The 26481-nt window shown below is 42.8% G+C and overlaps 1 protein-coding gene across 1 annotated transcript in view; it reads right to left on the reverse strand.

Moving 5' to 3' along the window:
* Nucleotides 1-26481, reverse strand: part of Dscam1 (Down syndrome cell adhesion molecule 1) — a 1447516-nt gene that overhangs the window by 381624 nt on the left and 1039411 nt on the right. The gene's annotated exons all lie outside the window — the stretch shown is intronic.

A 26481-nucleotide genomic window follows, 5' to 3' on the forward strand; every position in this document is an offset into this window, starting at 1 on the left:
TTGTACAAAGGCAAAGGGGATAAGAGTGAGTGCTCAAATTACAGAGGTATAAGTTTGTTGAGTATTCCTGGTAAATTATATGGGAGGGTATTGATTGAGAGGGTGAAGGCATGTACAGAGCATCAGATTGGGGAAGAGCAGTGTGGTTTCAGAAGTGGTAGAGGATGTGTGGATCAGGTGTTTGCTTTGAAGAATGTATGTGAGAAATACTTAGAAAAGCAAATGGATTTGTATGTAGCATTTATGGATCTGGAGAAGGCATATGATAGAGTTGATAGAGATGCTCTGTGGAAGGTATTATGAATATATGGTGTGGGAGGAAAGTTGTTAGAAGCAGTGAAAAGTTTTTATCGAGGATGTAAGGCATGTGTACGTGTAGGAAGAGAGGAAAGTGATTGGTTCTCAGTGAATGTAGGTTTGCGGCAGGGGTGTGTGATGTCTCCATGATTGTTTAATTTGTTTATGGATGGGGTTGTTAGGGAGGTAAATGCAAGAGTTTTGGAAAGAGGGGCAAGTATGAAGTCTGTTGGGGATGAGAGAGCTTGGGAAGTGAGTCAGTTGTTGTTCGCTGATGATACAGCGCTGGTGGCTGATTCATGTGAGAAACTGCAGAAGCTGGTGACTGAGTTTGGTAAAGTGTGTGGAAGAAGAAAGTTAAGAGTAAATGTGAATAAGAGCAAGGTTATTAGGTACAGTAGGGTTGAGGGTCAAGTCAATTGGGAGGTGAGTTTGAATGGAGAAAAACTGGAGGAAGTGAAGTGTTTTAGATATCTGGGAGTGGATCTGGCAGCGGATGGAACCATGGAAGCGGAAGTGGATCATAGGGTGGGGGAGGGGGTGAAAATTCTGGGGGCCTTGAAGAATGTGTGGAAGTCGAGAACATTATCTCGGAAAGCAAAAATGGGTATGTTTGAAGGAATAGTGGTTCCAACAATGTTGTATGGTTGCGAGGCGTGGGCTATGGATAGAGTTGTGCGCAGGAGGATGGATGTGCTGGAAATGAGATGTTTGAGGACAATGTGTGGTGTGAGGTGGTTTGATCGAGTGAGTAACGTAAGGGTAAGAGAGATGTGTGGAAATAAAAAGAGCGTGGTTGAGAGAGCAGAAGAGGGTGTTTTGAAGTGGTTTGGGCACATGGAGAGAATGAGTGAGGAAAGATTGACCAAGAGGATATATGTGTCGGAGGTGGAGGGAATGAGGAGAAGTGGGAGACCAAATTGGAGGTGGAAAGATGGAGTGAAAAAGATTTTGTGTGATCGGGGCCTGAACATGCAGGAGGGTGAAAGGAGGGCAAGGAATAGATTGAATTGGAGCGATGTGGTATACCGGGGTTGACGTGCTGTCAGTGGATTGAATCAGTGCATGTGAAGCGTCTGGGGTAAACCATGGAAAGCTGTGTAGGTATGTATATTTGCGTGTGTGGACGTGTGTATATGCATGTGTATGGGGGGGGTTGGGCCATTTCTTTCCTCTGTTTCCTTGCGCTACCTCGCAAACGCGGGAGACAGCGACAAAGTATAAAAAAAAAAATATATTATTATTATTATTATTATTTTGCTTTGTCGCTGTCTCCCATGTTTGCGAGGTAGCGCAAGGAAACAGACGAAAGAAATGGCCCAACCCACCCCCATACACATGTATATACATACACGTCCACACACGCAAATATACATACCTATACATTTCAATGTACACATATATATGCACACACAGACACATACATATATACCCATGCACACAATTCACACTGTCTGCCTTTATTCATTCCCATCGCCACCTCGCCACATATGGAATAACATCCCCCTCCCCCCTCATGTGTGTGAGGTAGTACTAGGAAAAGACAACAAAGGCCCCATTTGTTCACACTCAGTCCCTAGCTGTCATACAATAATGCCCGAAACCACAGCTCCCTTTCCACATCCAGGCCCCACACAACTTTCCATGGTTTACCCCAGACGCTTCACATGCCCTGATTCAATCCACTGACAGCACGTCAACCCCGGTATACCACATTGATCCAATTCACTCTATTCCTTGCCCTCATTTCACCCTCCTGCATGTTCAGGCCCCGATCACACAAAATCTTTTTCACTCCATCTTTCCACCTCCAATTTGGTCTCCCTCTTCTCCTCGTTCCCTCCACCTCCGACACATATATTCACTTGGTCAATCTTTCCTCACTCATTCTCTCCATGTGCCCGAACCATTTCAAAACACCCTCTTCTGCTCTCTCAACCACGCTCTTTTTATTTCCACACATCTCTCTTAGAGATGAGAAATACTTAGAAAAGCAAATGGATTTGTATGTAGCATTTATGGATCTGGAGAAGGCATATGATAGAGTTGATAGAGATGCTCTGTGGAAGGTATTAAGAATATATGGTGTGGGAGGCAAGTTGTTAGAAGCAGTGAAAAGTTTTTATCGAGGATGTAAGGCATGTGTACGTGTAGGAAGAGAGGAAAGTGATTGGTTCTCAGTGAATGTAGGTTTGCGGCAGGGGTGTGTGATGTCTCCATGGTTGTTTAATTTGTTTATGGATGGGGTTGTTAGGGAGGTAAATGCAAGAGTCCTGGAAAGAGGGGCAAGTATGAAGTCTGTTGGGGATGAGAGAGCTTGGGAAGTGAGTCAGTTGTTGTTCGCTGATGATACAGCGCTGGTGGCTGATTCATGTGAGAAACTGCAGAAGCTGGTGACTGAGTTTGGTAAAGTGTGTGGAAGAAGAAAGTTAAGAGTAAATGTGAATAAGAGCAAGGTTATTAGGTACAGTAGGGTTGAGGGTCAAGTCAATTGGGAGGTGAGTTTGAATGGAGAAAAACTGGAGGAAGTGAAGTGTTTTAGATATCTGGGAGTGGATCTGTCAGCGGATGGAACCATGGAAGCGGAAGTGGATCATAGGGTGGGGGAGGGGGCGAAAATTTTGGGAGCCTTGAAAAATGTGTGGAAGTCGAGAACATTATCTCGGAAAGCAAAAATGGGTATGTTTGAAGGAATAGTGGTTCCAACAATGTTGTATGGTTGCGAGGCGTGGGCTATGGATAGAGTTGTGCGCAGGAGGATGGATGTGCTGGAAATGAGATGTTTGAGGACAATGTGTGGTGTGAGGTGGTTTGATCGAGTAAGTAACGTAAGGGTAAGAGAGATGTGTGGAAATAAAAAGAGCGTGGTTGAGAGAGCAGAAGATGGTGTTTTGAAATGGTTTGGGCACATGGAGAGAATGAGTGAGGAAAGATTGACCAAGAGGATATATGTGTCGGAGGTGGAGGGAACGAGGAGAAGAGGGAGACCAAATTGGAGGTGGAAAGATGGAGTGAAAAAGATTTTGTGTGATCGGGGCCTGAACATGCAGGAGGGTGAAAGGAGGGCAAGGAATAGAGTGAATTGGAGCGATGTGGTATACAGGGTTTGACGTGCTGTCAGTGGATTGAATCAAGGCATGTGAAGCGTCTGGGGTAAACCATGGAAAGCTGTGTAGGTATGTATATTTGCGTGTGTGGACGTGTGTATGTACATGTGTATGGGGGGGGGGCCATTTCTTTCGTCTGTTTCCTTGCGCTACCTCGCAAACGCGGGAGACAGCGATAAAGTATAAAAAAAAAAAAAAAAAAAATCTCTCTTACCCTTAAGTTACTTACACGATCAAACCACCTCACACCACATATTGTCCTCAAACATCTCATTTCCAGCACATCCATCCTCCTGCGCACAACTCTATCCATAGCCCACGTCTCGCAACCATACAACATTGTTGGAACCACTATTCCTTCAAACATACCCATTTTTGCTTTCCGAGATAATGTTCTCGACTTCCACACATTCTTCAAGGCCCCCAGAATTTTCTCCCCCTCCCCCACCCTATGATCCACTTCCGCTTCCATGGTTCCATCCGCTGCCAGATCCACTCCCAGATATCTAAAACACTTCACTTCCTCCAGTTTTTCTCCATTCAAACTCACCTCCCAATGGACTTGACCCTCAACCCTACTGAACCTAATAACCTTGCTCTTATTCACATTTACTCTTAACTTTCTTCTTTCACACACTTTACCAAACTCAGTCACCAGCTTCTGCAGTTTCTCACATGAATCAGCCACCAGCGCTGTATCATCAGCGAACAACAACTGACTCACTTCCCAAGCTCTCTCATCCCCAACAGACTTCATACTTGCCCCTCTTTCCAAAACTCTTGCATTCACCTCCCTAACAACCCCATCCATAAACAAATTAAACAACCATGGAGACATCACACACCCCTGCCGCAAACCTACATTCACTGAGAACCAATCACTTTCCTCTCTTCCTACACGTACACATGCCTTACATCCTTGATAAAAACTTTTCACTGCTTCTAACAACTTGCCTCCCACACCATATATTCTTAATACCTTCCACAGAGCATCTCTATCAACTCTATCATATGCCTTCTCCATATCCATAAATGCTACATACAAATCCATTTGCTTTTCTAAGTATTTCTCAGATACATTCTTCAAAGCAAACACCTGATCCACACATCCTCTACCACTTCTGAAACCACACTGCTCTTCCCCAATCTGATGCTCTGTACATGCCTTCACCCTCTCAATCAATATCCTCCCTTATAATTTACCAGGAATACTCAACAAACTTATACCTCTGTAATTTGAGCACTCACTCTTATCCCCTTTGCCTTTGTACAATGGCACTATGCATGCATTCCGCCAATATATATATATATATATATATATATATATATATATATATATATATATATATATATATATATATATATTTTTTTTTTTTTTTATATATGTCGCTGTCTCCCGCGTTTGCGAGGTAGCGCAAGGAAACAGACGAAAGAAATGGCCCAACCCCCCCCCCCCGCCCATACACATGTACATACACACGTCCACACACGCAAATATACATACCTACACAGCTTTCCATGGTTTACCCCAGACGCTTCACATGCCTTGATTCAATCCACTGACAGCACGTCAACCCCTGTATACCACATCGCTCCAATTCACTCTATTCCTTGCCCTCCTTTCACCCTCCTGCATGTTCAGGCCCCGATCACACAAAATCTTTTTCACTCCATCTTTCCACCTCCAATTTGGTCTCCCTCTTCTACTCGTTCCCTCCACCTCCGACACATATATCCTCTTGGTCAATCTTTCCTCACTCATTCTCTCCATGTGCCCAAACCATTTCAAAACACCCTCTTCTGCTCTCTCAACCACGCTCTTTTTATTTCCACACATCTCTCTTACCCTTACGTTACTTACTCGATCAAACCACCTCACACCACACATTTTCCTCAAACATCTCATTTCCAGCACATCCATCCTCCTGCGCACATCTCTATCCATAGCCCACGCCTCGCAACCATACAACATTGTTGGAACCACTATTCCTTCAAACATACCCATTTTTGCTTTCCAAGATAATGTTCTCGACTTCCACACATTCTTCAAGGCCCCCAGAATTTTCGCCCCCTCCCGCACCCTATGATCCACTTCCGCTTCCATGGTTCCATCCGCTGCCAGATCCACTCCCAGATATCAAAAACACTTCACTTCCTCCAGTTTTTCTCCATTCAAACTCACCTCCCAACTGACTTGACCCTCAACCCTACTGTACCTAATAACCTTGCTCTTATTCACATTTACTCTTAACTTTCTTCTTCCACACACTTTACCAAACTCAGTCACCAGCTTCTGCAGTTTCTCACATGAATCAGCCACCAGCGCTGTATCATCAGCGAACATATACATATATACAAATGTACATAATTCATACTGTCTGCCCTTATTTATTTCCCATCGCCACCCCACTACACACGAAATAACAACCTCCTCCCCCCTCATGTGTGTGAGGTAGCGCTAGGAAAAGACAATAAAGGCCACATTCGTTCACACTCAGTCTCTAGCTGTCATGTAATAATGCACCGAAACCACAGCTCCCTTTCCACATCCAGGCCCCACAGACCTTTCCATGGTTTACCCCAGACGCTTCATATGCCCTAGTTCAATCCATTGACAGCATGTCGACCCCGGTATACCACATCGTTCCAATTCACTCTATTCCTTGCACGCCTTTCACCCTCCTGCATGTTCAGGCCCTGATCACTCAAAATCTTTTACACTCCATCTTTCCACCTCCAATTTGGTCTCCCACTTCTCCTCGTTCGCTCCACCTCTGACACATATATCCTTTTTGTCAATCTCTCCTCACTCATTCTCTCCATGTGACCAAACCATTTCAACACACCCTCCTCTGCTCTTTCAACCACACTCTTTTTATTACCGCACATCTCTCTTACCCTTACATTACTTACTCGATCAAACCACCTCACACCACATATTGTCCTCAAACATCTCATTTCCAGCACATCCACCCTCTTGCGCACAACTCTATCCGTAGCCCACACCTCGCAACCATACAACATTGTTGGAACCACTATTCCCTCAAACATACTCATTTTTGCTTTCCGTGATAAAGTTCTTGACTTCCACACATTCTTCAATGCTCCCAGAATTTTCGCCCCCTCCCCCACCCTGTGACTCACTTCTGCTTCCATGGTTCCATCCGCTGCCAAATCCACTCCCAGATATCTAAAACACTTCACTTCCTCCAGTTTTTCTCCATAAAACTTACCTCCCAATTGACTTGACCCTCAACCCTACTGTACCTAATAACCTTGCTCTTATTCACATTTACTCTCAACTTTCTTCTTTCACACACTTTACCAAACTCAGTCACCAGCTTCTGCAGTTTCTCACATGAATCAGCCACCAGCGCTGTATCATTAGCGAACAACAACTGACTCACTTCCCAAGCTCTCTCATCCATAACAGACTGCATACTTGCCCCGCTTTCCAAAACTCTTGCATTCACCTCCCTAACAACCCCATCCATATACAAATCAAACAGCCATGGAGACATCACACACCCCTGTGGCAAACCTACATTCACTGAGAACCAATCACTTTCCTCTCTTCCTACACATACGCATGCCTTACAACCTCAATAAGAACTTTTCATTGCTTCTAACAACTTGCCTCCCACATCATATATTCTTAATACCTTCCACAGCACATCTCTATCAACTCTATCATATGCCTTCTCCAGATCCATAAATGCTACATACAAATCCATTTGCTTTTCTAAGTATTTCTCACAAACATTCTTCAAAGCAAACACCTGACCCACACATCCTCTACCACTTCTGAAACCACACTGCTCTTCCCCAATCTGATGCTCTGTACATGCCTTCACCCTCTCAATCATTATCCTCCCATATAATTTCCCAGGAATACTCAACAAACTTATACCTCTGTAATTTGAGCACACACCTTTGTGTGTGTGTGTATATATATATATATATATACATATATATATATATATATATATATTTTATATTTTTTATATTTTATTATACTTTGTCGCTGTCTCCCATGTTTGCGAGGTAGCGCAAGGAAACAGACGAAAGAAATGGCCAACCCCCCCCCCCATACACATGTATATACATACGCCCACACACGCAAATATACATACCTACACAGCTTTCCATGGTTTACCCCAGACGCTTCACATGCCTTGATTCAATCCACTAACAGCACGTCAACCCCGGTATACCACATCGCTCCAAATCACTCTATTCCTTGCCCTCCTTTCACCCTCCTGCATGTTCAGGCCCCGATCACACAAAATCTTTTTCACTCCATCTTTCCACCTCCAATTTGGTCTCCCTCTTCTCCTTGTTCCCTCCACCTCCGACACATATATCCTCTTGGTCAATCTTTCCTCACTCATCCTCTCCATATGCCCAAACCACTTCAAAACACCCTCTTCTGCTCTCTCAACCACGCTCTTTTTATTTCCATACATCTCTCTTACCCTTACGTTGCTCACTCGATCAAACCACCTCACACCACACATTGTCCTCAAACATCTCATTTCCAGCACATCCATCCTCCTGCGCACAACTCTATCCATAGCCCACGCCTCGCAACCATACAACATTGTTGGAACCACTATTCCTTCAAACATACCCATTTTTGCTTTCCGAGATAATGTTCTCGACTTCCACACATTCTTCAAGGCCCCCAGGATTTTCGCCCCCTCCCCCACCCTATGATCCACCTCCGCTTCCATGGTTCCATCCGCTGCCAGATCCACTCCCAGATATCTAAAACACTTCACTTCCTCCAGCCTTTCTCCATTCAAACTCACCTCCCAATTGACTTGACCCTCAACCCTACTGTACCTAATAACCTTGCTCTTATTCACATTTACTCTTAACTTTCTTCTTCCACACACTTTTCCAAACTCAGTCACCAGCTTCTGCAGTTTCTCACATGAATCAGCCACCAGCGCTGTATCATCAGCGAACAACAACTGACTCACTTCCCAAGCTCTCTCATCCCCAACAGACTTCATACTTGCCCCTCTTTCCAAAACTCTTGCATGCATATATATATATATATATATATATATATATATATATATATATATATATATATATATATATATTTTTTTTTTTTTTTTTTTTTTTTTTTTTTTTTTTTTTACTTTGTCGCTGTCTCCCGCGTTTGCGAGGTAGCGCAAGGAAACAGACGAAAGAAATGGCCCAACCCCCCCCCCCCCATACACATGTACATACACACGTCCACACACGCAAATATACATACCTACACAGCTTTCCATGGTTTACCCCAGACGCTTCACATGCCCTGATTCAATCCACTGACAGCACGTCAAACCCTGTATACCACATCGCTCCAATTCACTCTATTCCTTGCCCTCCTTTCACCCTCCTGCATGTTCAGGCCCCGATCACTCAAAATCTTTTTCACTCCATCTTTCCACCTCCAATTTGGTCTCCCTCTTCTCCTCGTTCCCTCCACCTCCGACACATATATCCTCTTGGTCAATCTTTCCTCACTCATTCTCTCCATGTGCCCAAACCATTTCAAAACACCCTCTTCTGCTCTCTCAACCACGCTCTTTTTATTTCCACACATCTCTCTTACCCTTACGTTACTTACTCGATCAAACCACCTCACACCACACATTGTCCTCAAACATCTCATTTCCAGCACATCCATCCTCCTGCGCACAACTCTATCCATAGCCCACGCCTCGCAACCATACAACATTGTTGGAACCACTATTCCTTCAAACATACCCATTTTTGCTTTCCGAGATAATATATTTTTTTTTGCCGCTGTCTCCCGCATTTGCGAGGTAGCGCAAGGAAACAGAAGAAAGAAAATGGCCCAACCCACCCCCATACACATGTATATACACACACGTCCACACACGCAAATATACATACCTATACATCTCAATGTACAAATATATATATACACACAGACACATACATATATACCCATGCACACAATTCACACTGTCTGCCTTTATTCATTCCCATCACCACCTCGCCACACAGGGAATACCATCCCCCTCCCCCCTCATGTGTGCGAGGTAGCGCAAGGAAAAGACAACAAAGGCCCCATTCGTTCACACTTAGTCTGCAGCTGTCATGCAATAATGCCCGAAACCACAGCTCCCTTTCCATATCCAGGCCCCACACAACTTTCCATGGTTTACCCCAGACGCTTCACATGCCCTGATTCAATCCACTGACAGCACGTCAACCCCGGTATACCACATCGATCCAATTCACTCTTTTCCTTGCCCACCTTTCACCCTCCTGCATGTTCAGGCCCCATTCACTCAAAATCTTTTTCACTCCATCTTTCCACCTCCAATTTGGTCTCCCACTTCTCCTCGTTCCCCCCACCTCCAACACATATATCCTCTTGGTCAATCTTTCCTCACTCATAGTCTCCATGTGCCCAAACCATTTCAAAACACCCTCTTCTGCTCTCTCAACCACGCTCTTTTTATTTCCACACATCTCTTTTACCCTTACATTACTTACTCGATCAAACCACCTCACACCACACATTGTCCTCAAACATCGCAGGAGGGTGGATGTGCTGGAAATGATATATATATATATATATATATATATATATATATATACAGTGAGTGGTGGGATGAAGTGCGAAAAAGAAGCAACCTTGACCAGGTAGGGTATGTGATCAAAGACACAGAGCTATCAAGGTGTGTATTTTTCTTTTTTTTTTTTTTTTACCTCTAATATGTTACCAAAGTCTTCAATTAACCAAAAGTTATATAAAGGAAAATTTGACACACTTCTGCAATTCCTTCCACAGGAGTGAATTCAATGAGGATGCCTCACTTATATAGGCTTTCCCCATTCTTACATGATCCCCCCAAAATTACTCTCTGAATCACTTATATTTTCACTTTTCTCATACTGTTCTTTTTCATTTTCCTCAACAGCTCATATACATAAAAAGTGTTCCTCCTAATAACTTATGTCATCCACCAATCCATGTATTTCCCCAAGGGTTATCATATATGAAATGGTAGGTGTAAGGGTACCGAGGAGAGCAGAATTCTTTCCATGCCTTCTTAACAATGTCAAAAACTTCTGTAGGCTACAAATTGCAGGATAAGTCAGTTCAATGTCAACACAGACTTGGGGAAATTTTGCATTTCTACTGTTACCGGCCACTGTTCTCTAAGAGCAAATCAGTTGTTGTTGGTTGGTCTTTACGAGATAATCTGTTTATGGACGGTATGATGAGGGAGGTACATGCAAGGGTCATAAGGAAAGGGGCAGGTCTGTGACATACTTGGGTTAGGGGCAATGAGAAATGAATCATTTGCTGTTTACAGATGACATGGCTCTGGGGGTTAACTCAGAAGAGAAACTCCAGAAGCTGGTATGAGAATTTGGGAGAGTAAGTGAAAGGAGAAAGGTGGGAGTGAATGTGACCAAAACTAAAGTAATGAGAAGCAGCAGGGAAGTGAGAAAGATGGTTTGTAAGTCTGAGCAGGAAGATGTGGAGTAACTTTGATACCTGGCTGAGGAGAATGCAGAGGATGGAACCATGAAAGCTGAATTGAATCATAGGGTGGAAGAGGAGGCAAAGGTCCTGGGTCCTGCTTGCTCTAAATAGTGCATGGAAAGAGAGGTCAGTGTCTGTCTGAGCAAATATGAATATGTTAGAATTTACAGCAGTCCCAACATAGTTCAACAGATGTGAGTCTCAGGCTGTGAATGCTACAGAACGAAAGGAGGACATGATGTTAGTAAAATGCCTGAGGACTGTGTGGTTTGGCAGATTGACGGTACAATGAATGATTGTATACAAGAGAGATGTGGAAGTGAGCTGAGTAAGACAGACAGTGCCGACTAGAGTGTGCTGAAGATACATGAATGCGAAGATGACTGTGGTGTTTATGAATGCGGTGAAAAACCAGGTGGGTAAGCAAGTGCAGCCCTCTTGCAGTGTGAATGATATTAAATCACTGTGTGCATTAATGCTGTTCTCTAATGAGATTTGCCACACTATATTGCTGCTAGTTGATTGTCAAGTGGTTAGGTATGGATATGGTGTTAAATTTCATCCTGGAATGTTACTATCTGATGGACAGCATGTATCATGTAGCTCTTCTGCACAGACCTTCCTGTGCCTCTTTACAATGTCAGACTTCATACAACAATGGAAATTGGCACAGTGAGGGGGATGAAACAATGGAATTCTCATTTACCAAAGGGTGTTAATAACATTAGTGAAATGGATAAGTGACTAGAACAGCTGATTGCATTCTTGATGAAGCAGGATGAGATGACTCAGTAAGCCCAGGAAGAATTCCATTAGAGGGAATAGCACTTGAGTCAAATCCTGTAAAGGATGGTGGACTCTCAGCAAGCACCAAGTGATAACAGATCAACGACCACAAGTGGTACTGCCACCAGTAGCAGTGGTATGCCACCAGAGGCAAAGTTTTCCATTTAAGCTACACCCACTCCACACCTGATATCTTCAGCTTTACTGAAAGAATTTGATGCATGGCATCACAACTTCAATTGGTATGTGATGCGGACAAAGATTTCCTCCCTATCGCCAGTGGAGCAGATGGCATCCTTGTTGTCTTTGTTGACTGACAAGTGGACACAATCCTGCAGAATGAAATAAGTGTACTTGACAAAGCAGGATTGGAGACATCATTATGGAGGCACATCTTTAGAGGCAACAGAACATCATTATGGACCAGGTGGACTTCTACTCAAGAGTCACAGATCTGGGTGAAACATTTGATGATTTTTCTGTGGGCAGTGTAAGAAATAGCACATTTTTGTGATTTTCGTGAGTCTTGTTTAAGCTACCATCTAAAAGAGACTGGATCATTTTAGGGACTAGCAATGAGGAAGCACTGAAACATGCTTGAGCAAAATGGTTTAAAGTATAAAGCACCATGAACATATGCCGAGCTTCCAAAAATGCCAATACGGGCAGTGCAGTGATTTAAAGCTTGATGGATTACATTTGACCAAAAAGGCTCAGAACAAGCAAGGCTGGAAGTCATACAATGCAAGACTTTAGCTCAGTGTATGCTTTAGGCATGGTAAAGATTGTCACAAGGACATGCAGGCACCATTAAACCCTTGAAGGGTCTACTGTCGACTTGATCTAACCCTCCCCCTCTCCTGTTGGACACTTGGAATATGTCTGATTGGACCTACTGTCTTCACACAAGGCTGTTTACCACCAGTGAATATGATTGTGAAATAGATATATTTTTTTTTTTTTTTTTTATACTTTGTCGCTGTCTCCCGCGTTTGCGAGGTAGCGCAAGGAAACAGACGAAAGAAATGGCCCAACCCCCCCCCCCCCATACACATGTACATACACACGTCCACACACGCAAAAATACATACCTACACAGCTTTCCATGGTTTACCCCAGACGCTTCACATGCCTTGATTCACTCCACTGACAGCACGTCAACTCCTGTATACCACATCGCTCCAATTCACTCTATTCCTTGCCCTCCTTTCACCCTCCTGCATGTTCAGGCCCCGATCACACAAAATCTTTTTCACTCCATATTTCCACCTCCAATTTGGTCTCCCTCTTCTCCTCGTTCCCTCCACCTCCGACACATATATCCTCTTGGTCAATCTTTCCTCACTCATTCTCTCCATGTGCCCAAACCATTTCAAAACACCCTCTTCTGCTCTCTCAACCACGCTCTTTTTATTTCCACACATCTCTCTTACCCTTACGTTACTTACTCGATCAAACCACCTCACACCACACATTGTCCTCAAACATCTCATTTCCAGCACATCCATCCTCCTGCGCACAACTCTATCCATAGCCCACGCCTCGCTACCATACAACATTGTTGGAACCACTATTCCTTCAAACATACCCATTTTTGCTTTCTGAGATAATGTTCTCGACTTCCACACATTTTTCAAGGCTCCCAAAATTTTCGCCCCCTCCCCCACCCTATGATCCACTTCCGCTTCCATGGTTCCATCCGCTGACAGATCCACTCCCAGATATCTAAAACACTTCACTTCCTCCAGTTTTTCTCCATTCAAACTCACCTCCCAATTGACTTGACCCTCAACCCTACTGTACCTAATAACCTTGCTCTTATTCACATTTACTCTTAACTTTCTTCTTCCACACACTTTACCAAACTCAGTCACCAGCTTCTGCAGTTTCTCACATGAATCAGCCATCAGCGCTGTATCATCAGCGAACAACAACTGACTCACTTCCCAAGCTCTCTCATCCCCAACAGACTTCATACTTGCCCCTCTTTCCAGGACTCTTGCATTTACCTCCCTGACAACCTCATCCATAAACAAATTAAACAACCATGGAGACATCACACACCCCTGCCGCAAACCTACATTCACTGAGAACCAATCACTTTCCTCTCTTCCTACACGTACACATGCCTTACATCCTCGATAAAAACTCTTCACTGCTTCTAACAACTTGCCTCCCACACCATATATTCTTAATACCTTCCACAGAGCATCTCTATCAACTCTATCATATGCCTTCTCCAGATCCATAGAGTTGATAGAGATGCTCTGTGGAAGGTATTAAGAATATTAAGAAATAGATATATATTCAATATATATATATTTATTTATATTTTATTTTGCTTTGTTGCTGTCTCCCGCGTTAGCGAGGTAGCGCAAGGAAACAGACGAAAGAATGGCCCAACCCGCCCACATACACATGTATATACATACATGTCCACACACGCAAATATACATACCTATACATCTCAATGTACACATATATATACACACACAGACATATACATATATACACATGTACATAATTCATACTGTCTGCCTTTATTTGTTCCCATCGCCACCTCGCCACACATGGAATAACAACCACCTCCCCCCTCATGTGTGCGAGGTAGCGCTAGGAAAAGACAACAAAGGCCCCATTCGTTCACACTCAGTCTCTAGCTGTCATGCAATAATGCACTGACACCACAGCTCCCTTTCCACATCCAGGCCCCACACACTTTCCATGATTTATCCCAGACGCTTCACATGCCGTGGTTCAATCCATTGACAGCACGTCGACCCCGGTATACCACATCATTCCAATTCACTCTATTCCTTGCACACCTTTCACCCTCCTGCATGTTCAGGCCCCGATCACTCAAAATCTTTTTCACTCCATCTTTCCACCTCCAATTTGGTCTCCCACTTCTCCTCGTTCCCTCCACCTCTGACACATATATCCTCTTGGTCAATCTTTCCCCACTCATTCTCTCCATGTGACCAAACCATTTCAAAACACCCTCTTCTGCTCTCTCAACCACACTCTTTTTGTTTCCACACATCTCTCTCACCCTTACATTACTTACTCGATCAAACCACCTCACACCACATAATGTCCTCAAACATCTCATTTCCAGCACATCCACCCTCCTGCACACAACTCTATCCATAGCCCATGCCTCGCAACCATACAACATTGTTGGAACCAGTATTCCTTCAAACATACTCATTTTTGATTTCCGAGATAATGTTCTCGACTTCCAAACATTCTTCAAGGCTCCCAGAATTTTCGCCCCCTCCCCCACCCTATGATTCACTTCCGCTTCCATGGTTCCATCTGCTGCCAGATCCACTCCCAGATATCTAAAACATTTTACTTCTTCCAGTTTTTCTCCATTCAAACTTACCTCCCAATTGACTCGACCCTCAACACTACTGTACCTAATAACCTTGCTCTTATTCACATTTACTCTTACCTTTCTTCTTTCACACATGTTACCAAACTCAGTCACCAGCTTCTGCAGTTTCTTACATGAATCAGCCACCAGCGCTGTATTATCAGCAAACAACAACTGACTCACTTCCCAAGCTCTCTCATCCACAACAGACTGCATACTTGCCCCTCTTTCCAAAACTCTTGCATTCACCTCCCTAACAACCCCCTTCATAAACAAATTAAACAACCATGGAGACATCAGCACCCCTGCCGCAAACCTACATTCTCTGACAACCAATCACTTTCCTCTCTTCCTACACATACACATGCCTTACATCCTCGATGAAAACTTTTCACTGCTTCTAACAACTTGCCTCCCACACCATATATTCTTAAAACCTTCCACAGAGCATCTCTATCAACTCTATCGTATGCCTTCTCCAGATCCATAAATGCTACATAAAAATCCATTTGTTTTTCTAAGTATTTCTCACATACATTCTTCAAAGCAAACACCTGATCCACACATCCTCTACCACTTCTGAAACCACACTGCTCTTCCCCAATCTCATGCTCTGTACATGCCTTCACCCTCTCAATCAATACCCTCCCATATAATTTACCACGAATACTCAACAAACTTATACCTCTGTAATTTGAGCACTCACTCTTGTCCCCTTTGCCTTTGTACAATGGCACTATGCAAGCATTCCGCCAATCCTCAGGCACCTCACCATGAGTCATACATACATTAAATAACCTTACCAACCAGTCAACAATACAGTCACCCCCTTTTTCAATAAATTCCACTGCAATACCATCCAACCTGCTGCTTTGCCGGCTTTCATCTTCCGTAAAGCTTTTACTATCTTTTCTCTATTTACCAAATCATTTTCCCTAACCCTCTCACTTTGCACACCACCTCGACCAAAACACCCTATATCTGCCACTCTATCATCAAACACATTCAACAAACCTTCAAAATACTCACTCCATCTCCTTCTCACATCACCACTACTTGTTATCACCTCCCCATTAGCCCCCTTCAATGAAGTTCCCATTTGCTCCCTTGTCTTATGCACTTTATTTACCTCCTTCCAAAACATCTTTTTATTCTCCCTAAAATCTAATGATACTCTCTCACCCCAACTCTCATTTGCCCTCTTTTTCACCTCTTGCACCTTTCTCTTGACCTCATGCCTCTTTCTTTTATACCTCTCCCACTCATTTGCATTTTTTCCCTGCAAAAATTGTTCAAATGCCTCTCTCTTCTCTTTCACTAATAATCTTACTTCTTCATCCCACCACTCACTACCTTTTCTAATCAACCCACCTCCCACGCTTCTCATGCCACAAGCATCTTTTGCGCAAGCCATCACTGCTTCCCTAAATACATCCCAGTCCTCCCCCACTTCCCTTACCTCCTTTGTTCTCACCTTTTTCCATTCTGTACTCAGTCTCTCCTGGTACTTCCTCACACAAGTCTCCTTCCCAAGCTCACTTACTCTCACCACTCTCTTCACCCTAACATTCTCTCTTTTCTGAAAACCCCCACAAATCTTCACCTTCGCCTCCACAAGATAATGATCAGACATCCCTCCAGTTGCACCTCTCAGCACATTAACATCCAAAAGTCTCTCTTTCGTGTGTCTATCAATTAACACGTAATCCAATAATGCTCTCTGGCCATCTCTCCTACTTACATACGTAAACTTATGTATATCTCGCTTTTTAAACCAGGTATTCCCAATCATCGTCCTTTTTCAGCACATAAATCTACAAGCTCTTCACCATTTCCATTTACAACACTGAACACTCCATGTATACCAATTATTTCCTCAACTGCCACATTACTCACCTTTGCATTCAAATCACCCATCACTATAACCCGGTCTTGTGATTGAAAACCACTCATTCAGCTGCTCCCAAAACACTTGCCTCTCATGATCTTTCTTCTCATGCCCAGGTGCATATGCACCAATAATCATCCATCTCTCTCCATCAACTTTCAGTTTTACCCATATCAATCTAGAATTTACTTTCTTACACTCTATCACATACTCCCACAACTCCTGATTCAGGAGTAGTGCTACTCCTTCCCTTGCTCTTGTCCTCTCACTAACCCCTGAATTTACTCCCAAGACATTCCCAAACCACTCTTCCCCTTTACCCTTTAGCTTCGTTTCACTCAGAGCCAAAACATCCAGGTTCCTTTCCTCAAACATAATACCTATCTCTCCTTTTTTCTCATCTTGGTTACATCCACATACATTTAGACACCCCAATCTGAGCCTTCGAGGAGGATGAGCACTCCTCACGTGACTCCTTCTTCTGTTTCCCCTTTTAGAAAGTTAAAATACAAGGAGGGGAGGGTTTCTGGCCCCCCACTCCCGTCCCCTTTAGTCGCCTTCTACGACACGTGAGGAATGCGTGGGAAGTATTCTCTCTCCCCTATCCCCAGGGATAAATATATATATAAATATGATTTGGTAAACAGAAAAGAGGTAGTAAAAGCTTTGCAGAAGATGAAAGCTGGCAAGGCAGCAGGTTTGGATGGTATTGCAGTGGAATCTATTAAAAAAGGGGGTGACTGTATTGTTGACTGGTTGGTAAGGTTATTTAATGTATGTATGACTCATGCATGGTGAGGTGCCTGAGGATTGGCGGAATGCGTGCATAGTGCCATTGTACAAAGGCAAAGGGGATAAGAGTGAGTGCTCAAATTACAGAGGTATAAGTTTGTTGAGTATTCCTGGTAAATTATATGGGAGGGTATTGATCGAGAGGGTGAAGGCATGTACAGAGCATCAGATTGGGGAAGAGCAGTGTGGTTTCAGAAGTGGTAGAGGATGTGTGGATCAGGTGTTTGCTTTGAAGAATGTATGTGAGAAATACTTAGAAAAGCAAATGGATTTGTATGTAGCATTTATGGATCTGGAGAAGGCATATGATAGAGTTGATAGAGATGCTCTGTGGAAGGTATTAAGAATATATGGTGTGGGAGGCAAGTTGTTAGAAGCAGTGAAAAGTTTTTATCGAGGATGTAAGGCATGTGTATGTGTAGGAAGAGAGGAAAGTGATTGGTTCTCAGTGAATGTAGGTTTGCGACAGGGGTGTGTGATGTCTCCATGGTTGTTTAATTTGTTTAGGGATGGGGTTGTTAGGGAGGTGAATGCAAGAGTTTTGGAAAGAGGGGCAAGTATGAAGTCTGTTGGGGATGAGAGAGCTTGGGAAGTGAGTCAGTTGTTGTTCGCTGATGATACAGCGCTGGTGGCTGATTCATGTGAGAAACTGCAGAAGCTGGTGACTGAGTTTGGTAAAGTGTGTGAAAGAAGAAAGTTAAGAGTAAATGTGAATAAGAGCAAGGTTATTAGGTACAGTAGGGTTGAGGGTCAAGTCAGTTGGGAGGTGAGTTTGAATGGAGAAAAACTGGAGGAAGTGAAGTGTTTTAGATATCTAGGAGTGGATCTGGCAGCAGATGGAACCATGGAAGCGGAAGTGGATCATAGGGTGGGGGAGGGGGCGAAAATTCTGGGAGCCTTGAAGAATGTGTGGAAGTCGAGAACATTATCTCGGAAAGCAAAAATGGGTATGTTTGAAGGAATAGTGGTTCCAACAATGTTGTATGGTTGCGAGACGTGGGCTATGGATAGAGTTGAGCGCAGGAGGATGGATGTGCGGGAAATGAGATGTTTGAGGACAATATGTGGTGTGAGGTGGTTTGATCGAGTAAGTAACGTAAGGGTAAGAGAGATGTGTGGAAATAAAAAGAGCATGGTTGGGAGAGCAGAAGAGGGTGTTTTGAAATGGTTCGGGCACATGGAGAGAATGAGTGAGGAAAGATTGACCAAGAGAATATATGTGTCGGAGGTGGAGGGAACGAGGAGAAGAGGGAGACCAAATTGGAGGTGGAAAGATGGAGTGAAAAAGATTTTGTGTGATCGGGGCCTGAACATGCAGGAGGGTGAAAGGAGGGCAAGGAATAGAGTGAATTGGAGCGATGTGGTATACCGGGGTTGACGTGCTGTCAGTGGATTGAATCAAGGCATGTGAAGCGTCTGGGGTAAACCATGGAAAGCTGTGTAGGTATGTATATTTGCGTGTGTGGACATGTGTATATACATGTGTATGGGGGTGGGTTGGGCCATTTCTTTCGTCTGTTTCCTTGCGCTACCTCGCAAACGCGGGAGACAGCGACAAAGCAAAAATAAAAAAAAAAAGAATATATATATATATATATATATATATATATATATATATATATATATATATATATATATATATATATATATATATATATTTGTAGATTTATGTGCTGAAAAAGGACTGGTGATTGGGAATACCTGGTTTAAAAAGCGAGATATACATAAGTATACGTATGTAAGTAGGAGAGATGGCCAGAGAGCGTTATTGGATTACGTGTTAATTGACAGGCGAGTGAAAGAGAGACTTTTGGATGTTAATGTGCTGAGAGGTGCAACTGGAGGGATGTCTGATCATTATCTTGTGGAGTCTAAGGTGAAGATTTGTATGGGTTTTCAGAAAAGAAGAGTGAATGTTGGGGTGAAGAGGGTGGTGAGAGTAAGTGAGCTTGGGAAGGAGACTTGTGTGAGGAAGAATCAGGAGAGACTGAGTACAGAATGGAAAAAGGTGAGAACAATGGAAGTAAGGGGAGTGGGGGAGGAATGGGATGTATTTAGGGAATCAGTGATGGATTGCGCAAAAGATGCTTGTGGCATGAGAAGAGTGGGAGGTGGGTTGATTAGAAAGGGTAGTGAGTGGTGGGATGAAGGAGTAAGAGTATTAGTGAAAGAGAAGAGAGAGGCATTTGGACGATTTTTGCAGGAAAAAAATGCAATTGAGTGGGAGATGTATAAAAGAAAGAGACAGGAGGTCAAGAGAAAGGTGCAAGAGGTGAAAAAGAGGGCAAATGAGAGTTGGGGTGAGAGAGTATCATTAAATTTTAGGAAGAATAAAAAGATGTTCTGGAAGGAGGTAAATACAGTGCGTAAGACAAGGGAGCAAATGGGAACTTCAGTGAAGGGCGCAAATGGAGGTGATAACAAGTAGTGGTGATGTGAGAAGGAGATGGAGTGAGTATTTTGAAGGTTTGTTGAATGTGTTTGATGATAGAGTAGCAGATATAGGGTGTTTTGGTCGAGGTGGTGGGCAAAGTGAGAGGGTTAGGGAAAATGATTTGGTAAACAGAGAAGAGGTAGTAAAAGCTTTGCGGAAGATGAAAGCCGGCAAGGCAGCAGGTTTGGATGGTAATGCAGTGGAATTTATTAAAAAAGGGGGTGACTGTATTATTGACTGGTTGGTAAGGTTATTTAATGTATGTATGACTCATGGTGAGGTGCCTGAGGATTGGCGGAATGCGTGCATAGTGCCATTGTACAAAGGCAAAGGGGATAAGAGTGAGTGCTCAAATTACAGAGGTATAAGTTTGTTGAGTATTCCTGGTAAATTATATGGGAGGGTATTGATTGAGAGGGTGAAGGCATGTACAGAGCATCAGATTGGGGAAGAGCAGGGTGGTTTCAGAAGTGGTAGAGGATGTGTGGATCAAGTGTTTGCTTTGAAGAATGTATGTGAGAAATACTTAGAAAAGCAAATGGATTTGTATGTAGCATTTATGGATCTGGAGAAGGCATATGATAGAGTTGATAGAGATGCTCTGTGGAAGGTATTAAGAATATATGGTGTGGGAGGCAAGTTGTTAGAAGCAGTGAAAAGTTTTTATCGAGGATGTAAGGCATGTGTACGTGTAGGAAGAGAGGAAAGTGATTGGTTCTCAGTGAATGTAGGTTTGCGGCAGGGGTGTGTGATGTCTCCATGGTTGTTTAATTTGTTTAGGGATGGGGTTGTTAGGGAGGTGAATGCAAGAGTTTTGGAAAGAGGGGCAAGTATGAAGTCTGTTGTGGATGAGAGAGCTTGGGAAGTGAGTCAGTTGTTGTTCGCTGATGATACAGCGCTGGTGGCTGATTCATGTGAGAAACTGCAGAAGCTGGTGACTGAGTTTGGTAAAGTGTGTGAAAGAAGAAAGTTAAGAGTAAATGTGAATAAGAGCAACATTATTAGGTACAGTAGGGTTGAGGGTCAAGTCAATTGGGAGGTAAGTTTGAATGGAGAAAAACTGGAGGAAGTAAAATGTTTTAGATATCTGGGAGTGGATCTGGCAGCAGATGGAACCATGGAAGCGGAAGTGGATCATAGGGTGGGGGAGGGGGTGAAAATTCTGGGAGCCTTGAAGACTGTGTGGAAGTCGAGAACATTATCTCGGAAAGCAAAAATGGGTATGTTTGAAGGAATAGTGGTTCCAACAATGTTGTATGGTTGCGAGGCATGGGCTATGGATAGAGTTGTGTGCAGGAGGATGGATGTGCTGGAAATGAGATGTTTGAGGACAATGTGTGGTGTGAGGTGGTTTGATTGAGTAAGTAACGTAAGGGTAAGAGAGATGTGTGGAAATAAAAAGAGCGTGGTTGAGAGAGCAGAAGATGGTGTTTTGAAATGGTTTGGGCACATGGAGAGAATGAGTGAGGAAAGATTGACCAAGAGGATATATGTGTCAGAGGTGGAGGGAACGAGGAGAAGTGGGAGACCAAATTGGAGGTGGAAAGATGGAGTGAAAAAGATTTTGTGTGATCAGGGCCTGAACATGCAGGAGGGTGAAAGGAGGGCAAGGAATAGAGTGAATTGGATCGATGTGGTATACCGGGGTTGACGTGCTATCAGTGGATTGAATCAGGGCATGTGAAGCGTTTGGGGTAAACCATGGAAAGCTGTGTAGATATGTATATTTGCGTGTGTGGACGTATGTATATACATGTGTATGGGGGTGGGTTGGGCCATTTCTTTCGTCTGTTTCCTTCCGCTACCTCGCAAACGCGGGAGACAGCGACAAAGCAAAAATAAAAAAAAAAAGAATATATATATATATATATATATATATATATATATATATATATATATATATATATATATATATATATATATATATATATTTGTAGATTTATGTGCTGAAAAAGGACTGGTGATTGGGAATACCTGGTTTAAAAAGCGAGATATACATAAGTATACGTATGTAAGTAGGAGAGATGGCCAGAGAGCGTTATTGGATTACGTGTTAATTGACAGGCGAGTGAAAGAGAGACTTTTGGATGTTAATGTGCTGAGAGGTGCAACTGGAGGGATGTCTGATCATTATCTTGTGGAGTCTAAGGTGAAGATTTGTATGGGTTTTCAGAAAAGAAGAGTGAATGTTGGGGTGAAGAGGGTGGGTGAGAGTAAGTGAGCTTGGGAAGGAGACTTGTGTGAGGAAGAATCAGGAGAGACTGAGTACAGAATGGAAAAAGGTGAGAACAATGGAAGTAAGGGGAGTGGGGGAGGAATGGGATGTATTTAGGGAATCAGTGATGGATTGCGCAAAAGATGCTTGTGGCATGAGAAGAGTGGGAGGTGGGTTGATTAGAAAGGGTAGTGAGTGGTGGGATGAAGGAGTAAGAGTATTAGTGAAAGAGAAGAGAGAGGCATTTGGACGATTTTTGCAGGAAAAAAATGCAATTGAGTGGGAGATGTATAAAAGAAAGAGACAGGAGGTCAAGAGAAAGGTGCAAGAGGTGAAAAAGAGGGCAAATGAGAGTTGGGGTGAGAGAGTATCATTAAATTTTAGGAAGAATAAAAAGATGTTCTGGAAGGAGGTAAATACAGTGCGTAAGACAAGGGAGCAAATGGGAACTTCAGTGAAGGGCGCAAATGGAGGTGATAACAAGTAGTGGTGATGTGAGAAGGAGATGGAGTGAGTATTTTGAAGGTTTGTTGAATGTGTTTGATGATAGAGTAGCAGATATAGGGTGTTTTGGTCGAGGTGGTGGGCAAAGTGAGAGGGTTAGGGAAAATGATTTGGTAAACAGAGAAGAGGTAGTAAAAGCTTTGCGGAAGATGAAAGCCGGCAAGGCAGCAGGTTTGGATGGTAATGCAGTGGAATTTATTAAAAAAGGGGGTGACTGTATTATTGACTGGTTGGTAAGGTTATTTAATGTATGTATGACTCATGGTGAGGTGCCTGAGGATTGGCGGAATGCGTGCATAGTGCCATTGTACAAAGGCAAAGGGGATAAGAGTGAGTGCTCAAATTACAGAGGTATAAGTTTGTTGAGTATTCCTGGTAAATTATATGGGAGGGTATTGATTGAGAGGGTGAAGGCATGTACAGAGCATCAGATTGGGGAAGAGCAGGGTGGTTTCAGAAGTGGTAGAGGATGTGTGGATCAAGTGTTTGCTTTGAAGAATGTATGTGAGAAATACTTAGAAAAGGAAATGGATTTGTATGTAGCATTTATGGATCTGGAGAAGGCATATGATAGAGTTGATAGAGATGCTCTGTGGAAGGTATTAAGAATATATGGTGTGGGAGGCAAGTTGTTAGAAGCAGTGAAAAGTTTTTATCGAGGATGTAAGGCATGTGTACGTGTAGGAAGAGAGGAAAGTGATTGGTTCTCAGTGAATGTAGGTTTGCGGCAGGGGTGTGTGATGTCTCCATGGTTGTTTAATTTGTTTAGGGATGGGGTTGTTAGGGAGGTGAATGCAAGAGTTTTGGAAAGAGGGGCAAGTATGAAGTCTGTTGTGGATGAGAGAGCTTGGGAAGTGAGTCAGTTGTTGTTCGCTGATGATACAGCGCTGGTGGCTGATTCATGTGAGAAACTGCAGAAGCTGGTGACTGAGTTTGGTAAAGTGTGTGAAAGAAGAAAGTTAAGAGTAAATGTGAATAAGAGCAACATTATTAGGTACAGTAGGGTTGAGGGTCAAGTCAATTGGGAGGTAAGTTTGAATGGAGAAAAACTGGAGGAAGTAAAATGTTTTAGATATCTGGGAGTGGATCTGGCAGCAGATGGAACCATGGAAGCGGAAGTGGATCATAGGGTGGGGGAGGGGGTGAAAATTCTGGGAGCCTTGAAGACTGTGTGGAAGTCGAGAACATTATCTCGGAAAGCAAAAATGGGTATGTTTGAAGGAATAGTGGTTCCAACAATGTTGTATGGTTGCGAGGCATGGGCTATGGATAGAGTTGTGTGCAGGAGGATGGATGTGCTGGAAATGAGATGTTTGAGGACAATGTGTGGTGTGAGGTGGTTTGATTGAGTAAGTAACGTAAGGGTAAGAGAGATGTGTGGAAATAAAAAGAGCGTGGTTGAGAGAGCAGAAGATGGTGTTTTGAAATGGTTTGGGCACATGGAGAGAATGAGTGAGGAAAGATTGACCAAGAGGATATATGTGTCAGAGGTGGAGGGAACGAGGAGAAGTGGGAGACCAAATTGGAGGTGGAAAGATGGAGTGAAAAAGATTTTGTGTGATCAGGGCCTGAACATGCAGGAGGGTGAAAGGAGGGCAAGGAATAGAGTGAATTGGATCGATGTGGTATACCGGGGTTGACGTGCTATCAGTGGATTGAATCAGGGCATGTGAAGCGTTTGGGGTAAACCATGGAAAGCTGTGTAGATATGTATATTTGCGTGTGTGGACGTATGTATATACATGTGTATGGGGGTGGGTTGGGCCATTTCTTTCGTCTGTTTCCTTGCGCTACCTCGCAAACGCGGGAGACCGACAAAAGAAAAAAAATATATATATATATAACTAGTTAATCAGCAACTCAGTAAGAATTTCCTTTAGGATTTGAGGGATGACTCCCCAGTGTAAACACCATGACACCGACAGTACAACTCGGTAAGCTTTTCCTTTAGGGTCTAAGTGATGACTGCCCAGTGTAAACACCATGACACCAACAGTTACTCATACCAGCACAGTACTCACCACTGGAAACTTTCCCCTGTCCAGCCTTCCCTGACCAACATCCTTTACCACAATCACTTAATCACTTTGTACCAACCAATACAACTGTGAATGTCATGAATAGTCCATGAACAACTGCACAGTTGAAACAGCAAATACTTTATTCGTCAAATTGTTATACAAAATGTAATACAAAATGAAATTTGTTTTGGCTTTAGAGCTCCTTAGTAGTTGTAAAAAAAAAAAAAAACATTAAAATATTAACAAGAAATGTTGAATAGGTTATTTCATATAAAATGTTACTTTGCTATTGTGTACATGCGCTATCAGCTTGTCACCATCCCTATCATGAACCGTCACCTACAGTTATCATGAAACTTAAAGCTAGAAGTTATAGTGATGATAGATGATTGAAAAGCAGAATGCTTTTAGGTACAAACGACTTTTTGTATCTATCAGTGTGCAGCTTGGGCAGAGCTAGCCTTCTACCAGATTTAAGAATAGCTTACTTTCCCCATAATCATTTGTATGTCAATGATTATATTACAGTAAAACCTCAGCTATTTGAAATCTGAGACTCCAAATTGTTTGAAACATTTTTTTATGTCAGTTGACAACCCTCCATTATCCAACAAAATAAAAGAAATCAAAAAGGTAAGAGAAAATATTTCAAATTATGTGTGCACCCAACCACAGCAGTTAGTGTGCTCATCACCCAGTGTTTTGTGGCATTGGTGATTGTTTACCATCTCCCATGTGCTTTCTAGCATGAACTGTTACAAGCTAGTCTTGCATATTTGTGTATTTTGTGCACGCTGAATTACTGCTGTCAATCATGACCCCTATCAAGTGTCATCAGCAACAGCCTGACTGCAACTCAAAGCCACTTACATCTAGCATGAAGAGGAACATTTTAAACCTCTTACAGATGATGAAGTTGTGCAAGAGGCTGGCTAAAGGCTAAAGAACTTCAACATTTGCATGATGACTATTTATATTACCACGCAGCAAAAGATCGAGGCATTGCTTACATATATCAACATTTCCTCTATGTTAAAAATTCACAAAAGGTAAAATATTGTTTAATATTGCAATTCCTGAAATTAGTGTAATGTTAAAAAACTTGAATAACCAGAATTTTTGTACACAAAATGGCTGATTCCTAAACATTTCTCGTAAAACTGGTCATACTGTACTTTAATACACCAATTTGAAAACATTCACCACGTAATGTACACAATGAAATACATGATGTTATACATCACTTTTTATTATACTTGATCACCGTTTCCTGGATCAGCGAGGTAGTGCCAGGAAACAGAAGAACAACAGCCAATCCACTCATATACACATAAATATACATAAATGCCCATACACACACATATACATAACAATATATATACATATACATATGCATACACAGACATATATATCATATATGCACATGTACATATTCATTCTTGCTTGCCTTCATCCATTCCTGGCACCATCCCGCCCAACAGGAAACAGCAACGCTGCTCCCCTCTTCAGCGAGGTAGCGCCAGGAAAACAAAC

This window comes from Panulirus ornatus, chromosome 11 (genome assembly GCF_036320965.1).
Source record: "Panulirus ornatus isolate Po-2019 chromosome 11, ASM3632096v1, whole genome shotgun sequence".
NCBI classification, from domain to species: Eukaryota; Metazoa; Arthropoda; class Malacostraca; order Decapoda; family Palinuridae; genus Panulirus; species Panulirus ornatus.